The sequence below is a fragment of the Euprymna scolopes genome, chromosome 17 (genome assembly GCF_053919585.1).
Source record: "Euprymna scolopes isolate OS-2025 chromosome 17, ASM5391958v1, whole genome shotgun sequence".
In the NCBI taxonomy this organism is placed as follows: Eukaryota; Metazoa; Mollusca; class Cephalopoda; order Sepiida; family Sepiolidae; genus Euprymna; species Euprymna scolopes.
The window spans coordinates 104,200,161-104,218,880 of record NC_136498.1 but is presented as its reverse complement, the minus strand read 5'-3'; positions in this window follow the sequence as shown (position 1 = coordinate 104,218,880).

The following is an 18,720-nucleotide window of genomic DNA, read 5'->3' as shown; positions in this document are numbered from 1 at the left end:
TAGATGATGATTAATAATTCGTATTTTTATTATGATTCTAAATTTTTTAGATGGTGATTAATAATTCGTATTTTTATTATGATTCTAAATTTTTTAGATGATGATTAATAATTCGTATTTTTATTATGATTCTAAATTTTTTAGATGATGATTAATAATTCGTATTTTTATTATGATTCTAAATTTTTTAAATGGTGATTAATAATTCGTATTTTTATTATGATTCTAAATTTATTAGATTGTGATTAATAATTGGTATTTTTATTATGATTCTAAATTTTTTAGATGGTGATTAATAATTCGTATTTTTATTATGATTCTAAATTTTTTAGATGATGATTAATAATTCGTATTTTTATTATGACTCTAAATTCTTTAGATGGTGATTTCTAATTCGTATTTTTATTATGATTCTAAATTTTTTAGATGATGATTAATAATTCGTATTTTTATTATGATTCTAAATTTTTTAGATGGTGATTAATAATTCGTATTTTTATTATGATTCTAAAGTTTTTAGATGATGATTAATAATTCGTATTTTTATTATGATTCTAAATTTTTTAGATGGTGATTAATAATTCGTATTTTTATTATAGTCCTAACCTTTAGATGGTGATTAATAATTCGTATTTTTATTATGATTCTAAATTTTTTAGATGGTGATTAATAATTCGTATTTTTATATAATTCTAAATTTTTTAGATGATGATTAATAATTCGTATTTTTATTATGATTCTAAATTTTTTAGATGGTGATTTATAATTCGTATTTTTATTATGATTCTAAATTTTTTAGATGATGATTAATAATTCGTATTTTTATTATGATTCTAAATTTTTTAGATGGTGATTTATAATTCGTATTTTTATTATGATTCTAAATTTTTTAGATGATGATTAATAATTCGTATTTTTATTATGATTCTAAATTTTTTAGATGGTGATTTATAATTCGTATTTTTATTATGATTCTAAATTTTTTAGATGATGATTAATAATTCGTATTTTTATTATGATTCTAAATTTTTTAGATGGTGATTTATAATTCGTATTTTTATTATGATTCTAAATTTTTTAGATGATGATTAATAATTCGTATTTTTATTATGATTCTAAATTTTTTAGATGATGATTAATAATTCGTATTTTTATTATGATTCTCAATTTTTTAAATGGTGATTAATAATTCGTATTTTTATTATGATTCTTAATTTTTTAGATTGTGATTAATAATTCGTATTTTTATTATGATTCTAAATTTTTTAGATGATGATTAATAATTCGTATTTTTATTATGATTCTAAATTTTTTAGATGATGATTAATAATTCGTATTTTTATTATAATTCTAAATTTTTTAAATGGTGATTAATAATTCGTATTTTTATTATGATTCTAAATTTTTTAGATGGTGATTAATAATTCGTATTTTTATTATGATTCTAAATTCTTTAGATGATGATTAATAATTCGTATTTTTATTATGATTCTAAATTTTTTAGATGGTGATTAATAATTCGTATTTTTATTATGATTCTAAATTTTTTAGATGATGATTAATAATTCGTATTTTTATTATGATTCTAAATTTTTTAGATGATGATTAATAATTCGTATTTTTATTATGATTCTAAATTTTTTAAATGGTGATTAATAATTCGTATTTTTATTATGATTCTAAATTTATTAGATGGTGATTAATAATTCGTATTTTTATTATGATTCTAAATTTTTTAGATGGTGATTAATAATTCGTATTTTAATTATGATTCTAAATTTTTTAGATGATGATTAATAATTCGTATTTTTATTATGATTCTAAATTTTTTAGATGGTGATTAATAATTCGTATTTTTATTATGATTCTAAATTTTTTAGATGGTGATTAATAATTCGTATTTTTATTATGATTCTAAATTTTTTAGATGATGATTAATAATTCGTATTTTTATTATGTTTCTAAATTTTTTAGATGATGATTAATAATTCGTATTTTTATTATGATTCTATATTTTTTAGATGATGATTAATAATTCGTATTTTTATTATGATTCAAAATTTTTTAGATGATGATTAATAATTCGTATTTTTATTATGATTCTAAATTTTTTAAATGGTGATTAATAATTCGTATTTTTATTATGATTCTAAATTTATTAGATGGTGATTAATAATTCGTATTTTTATTATGATTCTAAATTTTTTAGATGGTGATTAATAATTCGTATTTTTATTATGATTCTAAATTTTTTAGATGATGATTATTAATTCGTATTTTTATTATGATTCTAAATTGTTTAGATGGTGATTAATAATTCGTATTTTTATTATGATTCTAAATTTTTTAGATGGTGATTAATAATTCGTATTTTTATTATGATTCTAAATTTTTTAGATGGTGATTAATAATTCGTATTTTTATTATGATTCTAAATTTTTTAGATGATGATTAATAATTCGTATTTTTATTATGATTCTAAATTTTTTAGATGGTGATTAATAATTCGTATTTTTATTATGATCCTAATCTTTAGATGGTGATTAATAATTCGTATTTTTATTATGATTCTAAATTTTTTAGATGGTGATTAATAATTCGTATTTTTATATAATTCTAAATTTTTTAGATGATGATTAATAATTCGTATTTTTATTATGATTCTAAATTTTTTAGATGGTGATTAATAATTCGTATTTTTATTATGATTCTAAATTTTTTAGATGATGATTAATAATTCGTATTTTTATTATGATTCTAAATTTTTTAGATGATGATTAATAATTCGTATTTTTATTATGATTCTAAATTTTTTAGATGGTGATTAATAATTCGTATTTTTATTATGATTCTAAATTTTTTAGATGATGATTAATAATTCGTATTTTTATTATGATTCTAAATTTTTTAGATGGTGATTAATAATTCGTATTTTTATTATGATTCTAAATTTTTTAGATGGTTATTTATAATTCGTATTTTTATTATGATTCTAAATTTTTTAGATGATGATTAATAATTCGTATTTTTATTATGATTCTAAATTTTTTAGATGGTGATTTATAATTCGTATTTTTATTATGATTCTAAATTTTTTAGATGATGATTAATAATTCGTATTTTTATTATGATTCTAAATTTTTTAGATGGTGATTTATAATTCGTATTTTTATTATGATTCTAAATTTTTTAGATGATGATTAATAATTCGTATTTTTATTATGATTCTAAATTTTTTAGATGATGATTAATAATTGGTATTTTTATTATGATTCTAAATTTTTTAGATGGTGATTAATAATTCGTATTTTTATTATGATTCTTAATTTTTTAGATTGTGATTAATAATTCGTATTTTTATTATGATTCTAAATTTTTTAGATGATGATTAATAATTCGTATTTTTATTATGATTCTAAATTTTTTAGATGATGATTAATAATTCGTATTTTTATTATGATTCTAAATTTTTTAAATGGTGATTAATAATTCGTATTTTTATTATGATTCTAAATTTTTTAGATGGTGATTAATAATTCGTATTTTTATTATGATTCTAAATTTTTTAGATGATGATTAATAATTCGTATTTTTATTATGATTCTAAATTTTTTAGATGGTGATTAATATTTCGTATTTTTATTATGATTCTAAATTTTTTAGATGATGATTAATAATTCGTATTTTTATTATGATTCTAAATTTTTTAGATGATGATTAATAATTCGTATTTTTATTATGATTCTAAATTTTTTAAATGGTGATTAATAATTCGTATTTTTATTATAGTTCTAAATTTTTTAGATGGTGATTAATAATTCGTATTTTTATTATGATTCTAAATTTTTTAGATGGTGATTAATAATTCGTATTTTTATTATGATTCTAAATTTTTTAGATGATGATTAATAATTCGTATTTTTATTATGATTCTAAATTTTTTAGATGGTGATTAATAATTCGTATTTTTATTATGATTCTAAATTTTTTAGATGGTGATTAATAATGCGTATTTTTATTATGATTCTAAATTTTTTAGATGGTGATTAATAATTCGTATTTTTATTATGATTCTAAATTTTTTAGATGATGATTAATAATTCGTATTTTTATTATGATTCTAAATTTTTTAGATGGTGATTAATAATTCGTATTTTTATTTTGATCCTAATCTTTAGATGGTGATTAATAATTCGTATTTTTATTATGATTCTAAATTTTTTAGATGGTGATTAATAATTCGTATTTTTATTATAATTCTAAATTTTTTAGATGATGATTAATAATTCGTATTTTTATTATGATTCTAAATTTTTTAGATGGTGATTAATAATTCGTATTTTTATTATGATTCTAAATTTTTTAGATGATGATTAATAATTCGTATTTTTATTAATGTTCTAAATTTTTTAGATGATGATTAATAATTCGTATTTTTATTATGATTCTAAATTTTTTAGATGGTGATTAATAATTCGTATTTTTATTATGATTCTAAATTTTTTAGATGATGATTAATAATTCGTATTTTTATTATGATTCTAAATTTTTTAGATGGTGATTAATAATTCGTATTTTTATTATGATTCTAAATTTTTTAGATTGTGATTTATAATTCGTATTTTTATTATGATTCTAAATTTTTTAGATGATGATTAATAATTCGTATTTTTATTATGATTCTAAATTTTTTAGATGGTGATTTATAATTCGTATTTTTATTATGATTCTAAATTTTTTAGATGATGATTAATAATTCGTATTTTTATTATGATTCTAAATTTTTTAGATGGTGATTTATAATTCGTATTTTTATTATGATTCTAAATTTTTTAGATGATGATTAATAATTCGTATTTTTATTATGATTCTAAATTTTTTAGATGATGATTAATAATTCGTATTTTTATTATGATTCTAAATTTTTTAAATGGTGAATTATAATTCGTATTTTTAATATGATTCTTAATTTTTTAGATGGTGATTAATAATTCGTATTTTTATTATGATTCTAAATTTTTTAGATGATGATTAATAATTCGTATTTTTATTATAATTCTAAATTTTTTAGATGATGATTAATAATTCGTATTTTTATTATGATTCTAAATTTTTTAAATGGTGATTAATAATTCGTATTTTTATTATGATTCTAAATTTTTTAGATGGTGATTAATAATTCGTATTTTTATTATGATTCTAAATTTTTTAGATGATGATTAATAATTCGTATTTTTATTATGATTCTAAATTTTTTAGATGGTGATTAATAATTCGTATTTTTATTATGATTCTAAATTTTTTAGATGATGATTAATAATTCGTATTTTTATTATGATTCTAAATTTTTTAGATGATGATTAATAATTCGTATTTTTATTATGATTCTAAATTTTTTAAATGGTGATTAATAATTCGTATTTTTATTATGATTCTAAATTTTTTAGATGGTGATTAATAATTCGTATTTTTATTATGATTCTAAATTTTTTAGATGGTGATTAATAATTCGTATTTTTATTATTATTCTAAATTTTTTAGATGATGATTAATAATTCGTATATTTATTATGATTCTAAATTTTTTAGATGGTGATTAATAATTCGTATTTTTATTATGATTCTAAATTTTTTAGATGGTGATTAATAATTCGTATTTTTATTATGATTTAAATTTTTTAGATGGTGATTAATAATTCGTATTTTTATTATGATTCTAAATTTTTTAGATGATGATTAATAATTCGTATTTTTATTATGATTCTAAATTTTTTAGATGGTGATTAATAATTCGTATTTTTATTATGATCCTAATCTTTAGATGGTGATTAATAATTCGTATTTTTATTATGATTCTAAATTTTTTAGATGGTGATTAATAATTCGTATTTTTATTATGATTCTAAATTTTTTAGATGATGATTAATAATTCGTATTTTTATTATGATTCTAAATTTTTTAGATGGTGATTAATAATTCGTATTTTTATTATGATTCTAAATTTTTTAGATGATGATTAATAATTCGTATTTTTATTATGATTCTAAATTTTTTAGATGATGATTAATAATTCGTATTTTTATTATGATTCTAAATTTTTTAGATGGTGATTAATAATTCGTATTTTTATTATGATTCTAAATTTTTTAGATGATGATTAATAATTCGTATTTTTATTATGATTCTAAATTTTTTAGATGGTGATTAATAATTCGTATTTTTATTATGATTCTAAATTTTTTAGATGATGATTAATAATTCGTATTTTTATTATGATTCTAAATTTTTTAGATAGTGATTAATAATTCGTATTTTTCTTATGATTCTAAATTTTTTAGATGATGATTAATAATTCGTATTTTTATTATGATTCTAAATTTTTTAGATGGTGATTAATAATTCGTATTTTTATTATGATTCTAAATTTTTTAGATGATGATTAATAATTCGTATTTTTATTATGATTCTAAATTCTTTAGATGGTGATTAAGAATTCGTATTTTTATTATGATACTAAATTTTTTAGATGATGATTAATAATTCGTATTTTTATTATGATTCTAAATTTTTTAGATGGTGATTAATAATTCGTATTTTTATTATGATTCTAAATTTTTTAGATGATGATTAATAATTCGTATTTTTATTATGATTCTAAATTTTTTAGATGATGATTTATAATTTGTATTTTTATTATGATTCTAAATTTTTTAGATGATGATTAATAATTCGTATTTTTATTATGATTCTAAATTTTTTAGATGATGATTAATAATTCGTATTTTTATTATGATTCTAAATTTTTTAGATGGTGATTAATAATTTGTATTTTTATTATGATTCTAAATTTTTTAGATGGTGATTAATAATTTGTATTTTTATTATGATTCTAAATTTTTTAGATGGTTATTAATAATTCGTATTTTTATTATGATTCTAAATTTTTAGATGGTGATTAATAATTCGTATTTTTATTATAGTTCTAAATTTTTTAGATGGTGATTAATAATTCTTATTTTTATTATGATTCTAAATTTTTTAGATGGTGATTAATAATTCGTATTTTTATTATGATTCTAAATTTTTTAGATGATGATTAATAATTCGTATTTTTATTATGATTCTAAATTTTTTAGATGGTGATTAATAATTCGTATTTTTATTATGATTCTAAATTTTTTAGATGGTGATTAATAATTCGTATTTTTATTATGATTCTAAATTTTTTAGATAATGATTAATAATTCGTATTTTTATTATGATTCTAAATTTTTTAGATGGTGATTAATAATTCGTATTTTTATTATGATTCTAAATTTTTTAGATGATGATTAATAATTCGTATTTTTATTATGATTCTAAATTTTTTAGATGGTGATTAATAATTCGTATTTTTATTATGATTCTAAATTTTTTAGATGATGATTAATAATTCGTATTTTTATTAAGATTCTAAATTTTTTAGATGGTGATTAATAATTCGTATTTTTATTATGATTCTAAATTTTTTAGATGATGATTAGTAATTCGTATTTTTATTATGATTCTAAATTTTTTAGATGGTGATTTATAATTCGTATTTTTATTATGATTCTAAATTTTTTAGATGGTGATTAATAATTCGTATTTTTATTATGATTCTAAATTTTTTAGATGGTGATTTATAATTCGTATTTTTATTATGATTCTAAATTTTTTAGATGGTGATTAATAATTCGTATTTTTATTATGATTCTAAATTTTTTAGATGGTGATTAATAATTCGTATTTTTATTATGATTCTAAATTTTTTAGATAATGATTAATAATTCGTATTTTTATTATGATTCTAAATTTTTTAGATGGTGATTAATAATTCGTATTTTTATTATGATTCTAAATTTTTTAGATGGTGATTAATAATTGGTATTTTTATTATGATTCTAAATTTTTTAGATGGTGATTTATAATTCGTATTTTATTAGATTCTAAATTTTTTAGATGGTGATTAATAATTCGTATTTTTATTCTGATTCTAAATATTTTAGATGGTGATTAATAATTCGTATTTTTATTATGATTCTAAATTTTTTAGATGATGATTAATAATTCGTATTTTTATTATGATTCTAAATGTTTTAGATGGTGATTAATAATTCGTATTTTTATTATGATTCTAAATTTTTAAGATGGTGATTAATAATTCGTATTTTTATTATGATTCTAAATTTTTTAGATGGTGATTTATAATTCGTATTTTTATTCTGATTCTAAATTTTTTAGATGGTGATTAATAATTCGTATTTTCATTATGATTCTAAATTTTTTAGATGGTGATTTATAATTCGTTGTTTATTATGATTCTATTTTTTTAGATGGTGATTAATAATTCGTATTTTTATTATGATTCTAAATTTTTTAGATGGTGATTAATAATTCGTATTTTTATTATGATTCTAAATTTTTTAGATGGTGATTTATAATTCGTATTTTTATTATGATTCTAAATTTTTTGGATGGTTATTAATAATTCGTATTTTTATTATGATTCTAAATTTTTTAGATGGTTATTAATAATTCGTATTTCTATTATGATTCTAAATTTTTTAGATGGTGATTAATAATTCGTATTTTTATTATGATTCTAAATTTTTTAGATGGTGATTAATAATTCGTATTTTTATTATGATTCTAAATTTTTTAGATGGTGATTAATAATTCGTATTTTCATTATGATTCTAAATTTTTTAGATGGTGATTTATAATTAGTATTTTATTATGATTCTAAATTTTTTAGATGGTGATTAATAATTCGTATTTTTATTATGATTCTAAATTTTTTAGATGGTGATTAATAATTCGTATTTTTATTATGATTCTAAATTTTTAAGATGGTGATTAATAATTCGTATTTTAATTATGATTCTAAATTTTTGAGATGGTGATTTATAATTCGTATTTTTATTCTGATTCTAAATTTTTCAGATGGTGATTAATAATTCGTATTTTCATTATGATTCTAAATTTTTTAGATGGTGATTTATAATTCGTATTTTATTATGATTCTAAATTTTTTAGATGGTGATTAATAATTCGTATTTTTATTATGATTCTAAATTTTTTAGATGGTGATTAATCATTCGTATTTTTATTATGATTCTAAATTTTTTAGATGGTGATTAATAATTCGTATTTTTATTATGATTCTAAATTTTTTGGATGGTTATTAATAATTCGTATTTTTATTATGATTCTAAATTTTTTAGATGGTTATTAATAATTCGTATTTTTATTATGATTCTAAATTTTTTAGATGATGATTAATAATTCGTATTTTTATTATGATTCTAAATTTTTTAGATGGTGATTAATAATTCGTATTTTTATTATGATTCTAAATTTTTTAGATGGGGATTTATAATTCGTTTTTTTATTATGATTCTAAATTTTTTAGATGGTGATTAATAATTCGTATTTTCATTATGATTCTAAATTTTTTAGATGGTGATTTATAATTCGTGTTTTTATTATAATTCTAAATTTTTTAGATGGTGATTAATAATTCGTATTTTCATTATGATTCTAAATTTTTTAGATGGTGATTTATAATTCGTATTTTATTATGATTCTAAATTTTTTAGATGGTGATTTATAATTCGTATTTTTATTCTGATTCTAAATCTTTAGATGGTGATTAATAATTCGTATTTTTATTATGATTCTAAATTTTTTAGATGGTGATTTATAATTCGTATTTTTATTTTGATTCTAAATTTTTTAGATGGTGATTAATAATTCGTATTTTTATTATGATTCTAAATTTTTTAGATGGTGATTAATAATTCGTATTTTTATTATGATTCTAAATTTTTTAGATGGTGATTAATAATTCGTATTTTTATTATGATTCTAAATTTTTTAGATGATGATTAATAATTCGTATTTTTATTATGATTCTAAATTTTTTAGATGGTGATTTATAATTCGTATTTTTATTATGATTCTAAATTTTTTAGATGGTGATTAATAATTCGTATTTTTATTATGATTCTAAATTTTTTAGATGGTGATTAATAATTCGTATTTTTATTATGATTCTAAATTTTTTAGATGGTGATTAATAATTCGTATTTTTATTATGATTTTAAATTTTTTAGATGGTATTAATAATTCGTATTTTTATTATGATTCTAAATTTTTAAGATGGTGATTAATAATTCGTATTTTTATTATGATTCTAAATTTTTTAGATGGTGATTTATAATTCGTATTTTTATTCTGATTCTAAATTTTTTAGATGGTGATTAATAATTCGTATTTTTATTATGATTCTAAATTTTTAAGATGGTGATTAATAATTCGTATTTTTATTATGATTCTAAATTTTTTAGATGGTGATTTATAATTCGTATTTTTATTCTGATTCTAAATTTTTTAGATGGTTATTTATAATTCGTATTTTATTACGATTCTAAATTTTTTAGATGGTGATTAATAATTCGAATTTTTATTATGATTCTAAATTTTTTAGATGGTGATTAATAATTCGTATTTTTTTTATGATTCTAAATTTTTTAGATGGTGATTAATAATTCGTATTTTTATTATGATTCTAAATTTTTTGGATGGTTATTAATAATTCGTATTTTTATTATGATTCTAAATTTTTTAGATGGTTATTAATAATTCGTATTTTTATTATGATTCTAAATTTTTTAGATGATGATTAATAATTCGTATTTTTATTATGATTCTAAATTTTTTAGATGGTGATTAATAATTCGTATTTTTATTATGATTCTAAATTTTTTAGATGGGGATTTATAATTCGTATTTTTATTATGATTCTAAATTTTTTAGATGGTGATTAATAATTCGTATTTTCATTATGATTCTAAATTTTTCAGATGGTGATTTATAATTCGTATTTTTATTATGATTCTAAATTTTTTAGATGGTGATTAATAATTCGTATTTTTATTATGATTCTTAATTTTTTAGATGGTGATTTATAATTCGTGTTTTTATTATGATTCTAAATTTTTTAGATGGTGATTTATAATTCGTATTTTCATTATGATTCTAAATTTTTTAGATGGTGATTTATTGTTCGTATTTTATTATGATTCTAAATTTTTTAGATGGTGATTTATAATTCGTATTTTCGTTATGATTCTAAATTTTTTAGATGGTGATTTATAATTCGTATTTTAGTATGATTTTAAATTTTTTAGATGGTGATTAATAATTCGTATTTTTATTCTGATTCTAAATTTTTTAGATGGTGATTAATAATTCGTATTTTTATTATGATTCTAAATTTTTTAGATGATGATTAATAATTCGTATTTTTATTATGATTCTAAATTTTTTAGATGGTGATTAATAATTCGTATTTTTATTATGATTCTAAATTTTTAAGATGGTGATTAATAATTCGTATTTTAATTATGATTCTAAATTTTTGAGATGGTGATTTATAATTCGTATTTTTATTCTGATTCTAAATTTTTCAGATGGTGATTAATAATTCGTATTTTCATTATGATTCTAAATTTTTTAGATGGTGATTTATAATTCGTATTTTATTATGATTCTAAATTTTTTAGATGGTGATTAATAATTCGTATTTTTATTATGATTCTAAATTTTTTAGATGGTGATTAATCATTCGTATTTTTATTATGATTCTAAATTTTTTAGATGGTGATTAATAATTCGTATTTTTATTATGATTCTAAATTTTTTGGATGGTTATTAATAATTCGTATTTTTATTATGATTCTAAATTTTTTAGATGGTTATTAATAATTCGTATTTTTATTATGATTCTAAATTTTTTAGATGATGATTAATAATTCGTATTTTTATTATGATTCTAAATTTTTTAGATGGTGATTAATAATTCGTATTTTTATTATGATTCTAAATTTTTTAGATGGGGATTTATAATTCGTTTTTTTATTATGATTCTAAATTTTTTAGATGGTGATTAATAATTCGTATTTTCATTATGATTCTAAATTTTTTAGATGGTGATTTATAATTCGTGTTTTTATTATAATTCTAAATTTTTTAGATGGTGATTAATAATTCGTATTTTCATTATGATTCTAAATTTTTTAGATGGTGATTTATAATTCGTATTTTATTATGATTCTAAATTTTTTAGATGGTGATTTATAATTCGTATTTTTATTCTGATTCTAAATCTTTAGATGGTGATTAATAATTCGTATTTTTATTATGATTCTAAATTTTTTAGATGGTGATTTATAATTCGTATTTTTATTTTGATTCTAAATTTTTTAGATGGTGATTAATAATTCGTATTTTTATTATGATTCTAAATTTTTTAGATGGTGATTAATAATTCGTATTTTTATTATGATTCTAAATTTTTTAGATGGTGATTAATAATTCGTATTTTTATTATGATTCTAAATTTTTTAGATGATGATTAATAATTCGTATTTTTATTATGATTCTAAATTTTTTAGATGGTGATTTATAATTCGTATTTTTATTATGATTCTAAATTTTTTAGATGGTGATTAATAATTCGTATTTTTATTATGATTCTAAATTTTTTAGATGGTGATTAATAATTCGTATTTTTATTATGATTCTAAATTTTTTAGATGGTGATTAATAATTCGTATTTTTATTATGATTTTAAATTTTTTAGATGGTATTAATAATTCGTATTTTTATTATGATTCTAAATTTTTAAGATGGTGATTAATAATTCGTATTTTTATTATGATTCTAAATTTTTTAGATGGTGATTTATAATTCGTATTTTTATTCTGATTCTAAATTTTTTAGATGGTGATTAATAATTCGTATTTTTATTATGATTCTAAATTTTTAAGATGGTGATTAATAATTCGTATTTTTATTATGATTCTAAATTTTTTAGATGGTGATTTATAATTCGTATTTTTATTCTGATTCTAAATTTTTTAGATGGTTATTTATAATTCGTATTTTATTACGATTCTAAATTTTTTAGATGGTGATTAATAATTCGAATTTTTATTATGATTCTAAATTTTTTAGATGGTGATTAATAATTCGTATTTTTTTTATGATTCTAAATTTTTTAGATGGTGATTAATAATTCGTATTTTTATTATGATTCTAAATTTTTTGGATGGTTATTAATAATTCGTATTTTTATTATGATTCTAAATTTTTTAGATGGTTATTAATAATTCGTATTTTTATTATGATTCTAAATTTTTTAGATGATGATTAATAATTCGTATTTTTATTATGATTCTAAATTTTTTAGATGGTGATTAATAATTCGTATTTTTATTATGATTCTAAATTTTTTAGATGGGGATTTATAATTCGTATTTTTATTATGATTCTAAATTTTTTAGATGGTGATTAATAATTCGTATTTTCATTATGATTCTAAATTTTTCAGATGGTGATTTATAATTCGTATTTTTATTATGATTCTAAATTTTTTAGATGGTGATTAATAATTCGTATTTTTATTATGATTCTTAATTTTTTAGATGGTGATTTATAATTCGTGTTTTTATTATGATTCTAAATTTTTTAGATGGTGATTTATAATTCGTATTTTCATTATGATTCTAAATTTTTTAGATGGTGATTTATTGTTCGTATTTTATTATGATTCTAAATTTTTTAGATGGTGATTTATAATTCGTATTTTCGTTATGATTCAAAATTTTTTAGATGGTGATTTATAATTCGTATTTTAGTATGATTTTAAATTTTTTAGATGGTGATTAATAATTCGTATTTTTATTCTGATTCTAAATTTTTTAGATGGTGATTAATAATTCGTATTTTTATTATGATTCTAAATTTTTTAGATGATGATTAATAATTCGTATTTTTATTATGATTCTAAATTTTTTAGATGGTGATTAATAATTCGTATTTTTATTATGATTCTAAATTTTTAAGATGGTGATTAATAATTCGTATTTTTATTATAATTCTAAATTTTTTAGATGGTGATTTATAATTCGTATGTTTATTCTGATCCTAAATTTTTTAGATGGTGATTAATAATTCGTATTTTCATTATGATTCTAAATTTTTTAGATGGTGATTTATAATTCGTATTTTATTATGATTCTAAATTTTTTAGATGGTGATTAATAATTAGTATTTTTATTATGATTCTAAATTTTTTAGATGGTGATAAATAATTGGTATTTTTATTATGATTCGAAATTTTTTAGATGGTGATTTATAATTCGTATTTTTATTATGATTCTAAATTTTTTGGATGGTTATTAATAATTCGTATTTTTATTATGATTCTAAATTTTTTAGATGGTTATTAATAATTCGTATTTTTATTATGATTCTAAATTTTTTAGATGATGATTAATAATTCGTATTTTTATTATGATTCTAAATTTTTTAGATGGTGATTAATAATTCGTATTTTTATTATGATTCTAAATTTTTTAGATGGGGATTTATAATTCGTATTTTTATTATGATTCTTAATTTTTTAGATGGTGATTAATAATTCGTATTTTCATTATGATTCTAAATTTTTAGATGGTGATTTATAATTCGTATTTTATTATGATTCTAAATTTTTTAGATGGTTATTAATAATTCGTATTTTTATTATGATTCTAAATTTTTAAGATGGTGATTAATAATTCGTATTTTTATTATGATTCTAAATTTTTTAGATGGTGATTTATAATTCGTATTTTTATTCTGATTCTAAATTTTTCAGATGGTGATTAATAATTCGTATTTTCATTATGATTCTAAATTTTTTAGATGGTGATTTATAATTCGTATTTTATTATGATTCTAAATTTTTTAGATGGTGATTAATAATTCGTATTTTTATTATGATTCTAAATTTTTTAGATGGTGATTAATAATTGGTATTTTTATTATGATTCTAAATTTTTTAGATGGTGATTTATAATTCGTATTTTACTAGATTCTAAATTTTTTAGATGGTGATTAATAATTCGTATTTTTATTCTGATTCTAAATATTTTAGATGGTGATTAATAATTCGTATTTTTATTATGATTCTAAATTTTTTAGATGATGATTAATAATTCGTATTTTTATTATGATTCTAAATGTTTTAGATGGTGATTAATAATTCGTATTTTTATTATGATTCTAAATTTTTAAGATGGTGATTAATAATTCGTATTTTTATTATGATTCTAAATTTTTTAGATGGTGATTTATAATTCGTATTTTTATTCTGATTCTAAATTTTTTAGATGGTGATTAATAATTCGTATTTTCATTATGATTCTAAATTTTTTAGATGGTGATTTATAATTCGTTGTTTATTATGATTCTATTTTTTTAGATGGTGATTAATAATTCGTATTTTTATTATGATTCTAAATTTTTTAGATGGTGATTAATAATTCGTATTTTTATTATGATTCTAAATTTTTTAGATGGTGATTTATAATTCGTATTTTTATTATGATTCTAAATTTTTTGGATGGTTATTAATAATTCGTATTTTTATTATGATTCTAAATTTTTTAGATGGTTATTAATAATTCGTATTTCTATTATGATTCTAAATTTTTTAGATGGTGATTAATAATTCGTATTTTTATTATGATTCTAAATTTTTTAGATGGTGATTAATAATTCGTATTTTTATTATGATTCTAAATTTTTTAGATGGTGATTAATAATTCGTATTTTCATTATGATTCTAAATTTTTTAGATGGTGATTTATAATTAGTATTTTATTATGATTCTAAATTTTTTAGATGGTGATTAATAATTCGTATTTTTATTATGATTCTAAATTTTTTAGATGGTGATTAATAATTCGTATTTTTATTATGATTCTAAATTTTTAAGATGGTGATTAATAATTCGTATTTTAATTATGATTCTAAATTTTTGAGATGGTGATTTATAATTCGTATTTTTATTCTGATTCTAAATTTTTCAGATGGTGATTAATAATTCGTATTTTCATTATGATTCTAAATTTTTTAGATGGTGATTTATAATTCGTATTTTATTATGATTCTAAATTTTTTAGATGGTGATTAATAATTCGTATTTTTATTATGATTCTAAATTTTTTAGATGGTGATTAATCATTCGTATTTTTATTATGATTCTAAATTTTTTAGATGGTGATTAATAATTCGTATTTTTATTATGATTCTAAATTTTTTGGATGGTTATTAATAATTCGTATTTTTATTATGATTCTAAATTTTTTAGATGGTTATTAATAATTCGTATTTTTATTATGATTCTAAATTTTTTAGATGATGATTAATAATTCGTATTTTTATTATGATTCTAAATTTTTTAGATGGTGATTAATAATTCGTATTTTTATTATGATTCTAAATTTTTTAGATGGGGATTTATAATTCGTTTTTTTATTATGATTCTAAATTTTTTAGATGGTGATTAATAATTCGTATTTTCATTATGATTCTAAATTTTTTAGATGGTGATTTATAATTCGTGTTTTTATTATAATTCTAAATTTTTTAGATGGTGATTAATAATTCGTATTTTCATTATGATTCTAAATTTTTTAGATGGTGATTTATAATTCGTATTTTATTATGATTCTAAATTTTTTAGATGGTGATTTATAATTCGTATTTTTATTCTGATTCTAAATCTTTAGATGGTGATTAATAATTCGTATTTTTATTATGATTCTAAATTTTTTAGATGGTGATTTATAATTCGTATTTTTATTTTGATTCTAAATTTTTTAGATGGTGATTAATAATTCGTATTTTTATTATGATTCTAAATTTTTTAGATGGTGATTAATAATTCGTATTTTTATTATGATTCTAAATTTTTTAGATGGTGATTAATAATTCGTATTTTTATTATGATTCTAAATTTTTTAGATGATGATTAATAATTCGTATTTTTATTATGATTCTAAATTTTTTAGATGGTGATTTATAATTCGTATTTTTATTATGATTCTAAATTTTTTAGATGGTGATTAATAATTCGTATTTTTATTATGATTCTAAATTTTTTAGATGGTGATTAATAATTCGTATTTTTATTATGATTCTAAATTTTTTAGATGGTGATTAATAATTCGTATTTTTATTATGATTTTAAATTTTTTAGATGGTATTAATAATTCGTATTTTTATTATGATTCTAAATTTTTAAGATGGTGATTAATAATTCGTATTTTTATTATGATTCTAAATTTTTTAGATGGTGATTTATAATTCGTATTTTTATTCTGATTCTAAATTTTTTAGATGGTGATTAATAATTCGTATTTTTATTATGATTCTAAATTTTTAAGATGGTGATTAATAATTCGTATTTTTATTATGATTCTAAATTTTTTAGATGGTGATTTATAATTCGTATTTTTATTCTGATTCTAAATTTTTTAGATGGTTATTTATAATTCGTATTTTATTACGATTCTAAATTTTTTAGATGGTGATTAATAATTCGAATTTTTATTATGATTCTAAATTTTTTAGATGGTGATTAATAATTCGTATTTTTTTTATGATTCTAAATTTTTTAGATGGTGATTAATAATTCGTATTTTTATTATGATTCTAAATTTTTTGGATGGTTATTAATAATTCGTATTTTTATTATGATTCTAAATTTTTTAGATGGTTATTAATAATTCGTATTTTTATTATGATTCTAAATTTTTTAGATGATGATTAATAATTCGTATTTTTATTATGATTCTAAATTTTTTAGATGGTGATTAATAATTCGTATTTTTATTATGATTCTAAATTTTTTAGATGGGGATTTATAATTCGTATTTTTATTATGATTCTAAATTTTTTAGATGGTGATTAATAATTCGTATTTTCATTATGATTCTAAATTTTTCAGATGGTGATTTATAATTCGTATTTTTATTATGATTCTAAATTTTTTAGATGGTGATTAATAATTCGTATTTTTATTATGATTCTTAATTTTTTAGATGGTGATTTATAATTCGTGTTTTTATTATGATTCTAAATTTTTTAGATGGTGATTTATAATTCGTATTTTCATTATGATTCTAAATTTTTTAGATGGTGATTTATTGTTCGTATTTTATTATGATTCTAAATTTTTTAGATGGTGATTTATAATTCGTATTTTCGTTATGATTCTAAATTTTTTAGATGGTGATTTATAATTCGTATTTTAGTATGATTTTAAATTTTTTAGATGGTGATTAATAATTCGTATTTTTATTCTGATTCTAAATTTTTTAGATGGTGATTAATAATTCGTATTTTTATTATGATTCTAAATTTTTTAGATGATGATTAATAATTCGTATTTTTATTATGATTCTAAATTTTTTAGATGGTGATTAATAATTCGTATTTTTATTATGATTCTAAATTTTTAAGATGGTGATTAATAATTCGTATTTTAATTATGATTCTAAATTTTTGAGATGGTGATTTATAATTCGTATTTTTATTCTGATTCTAAATTTTTCAGATGGTGATTAATAATTCGTATTTTCATTATGATTCTAAATTTTTTAGATGGTGATTTATAATTCGTATTTTATTATGATTCTAAATTTTTTAGATGGTGATTAATAATTCGTATTTTTATTATGATTCTAAATTTTTTAGATGGTGATTAATCATTCGTATTTTTATTATGATTCTAAATTTTTTAGATGGTGATTAATAATTCGTATTTTTATTATGATTCTAAATTTTTTGGATGGTTATTAAT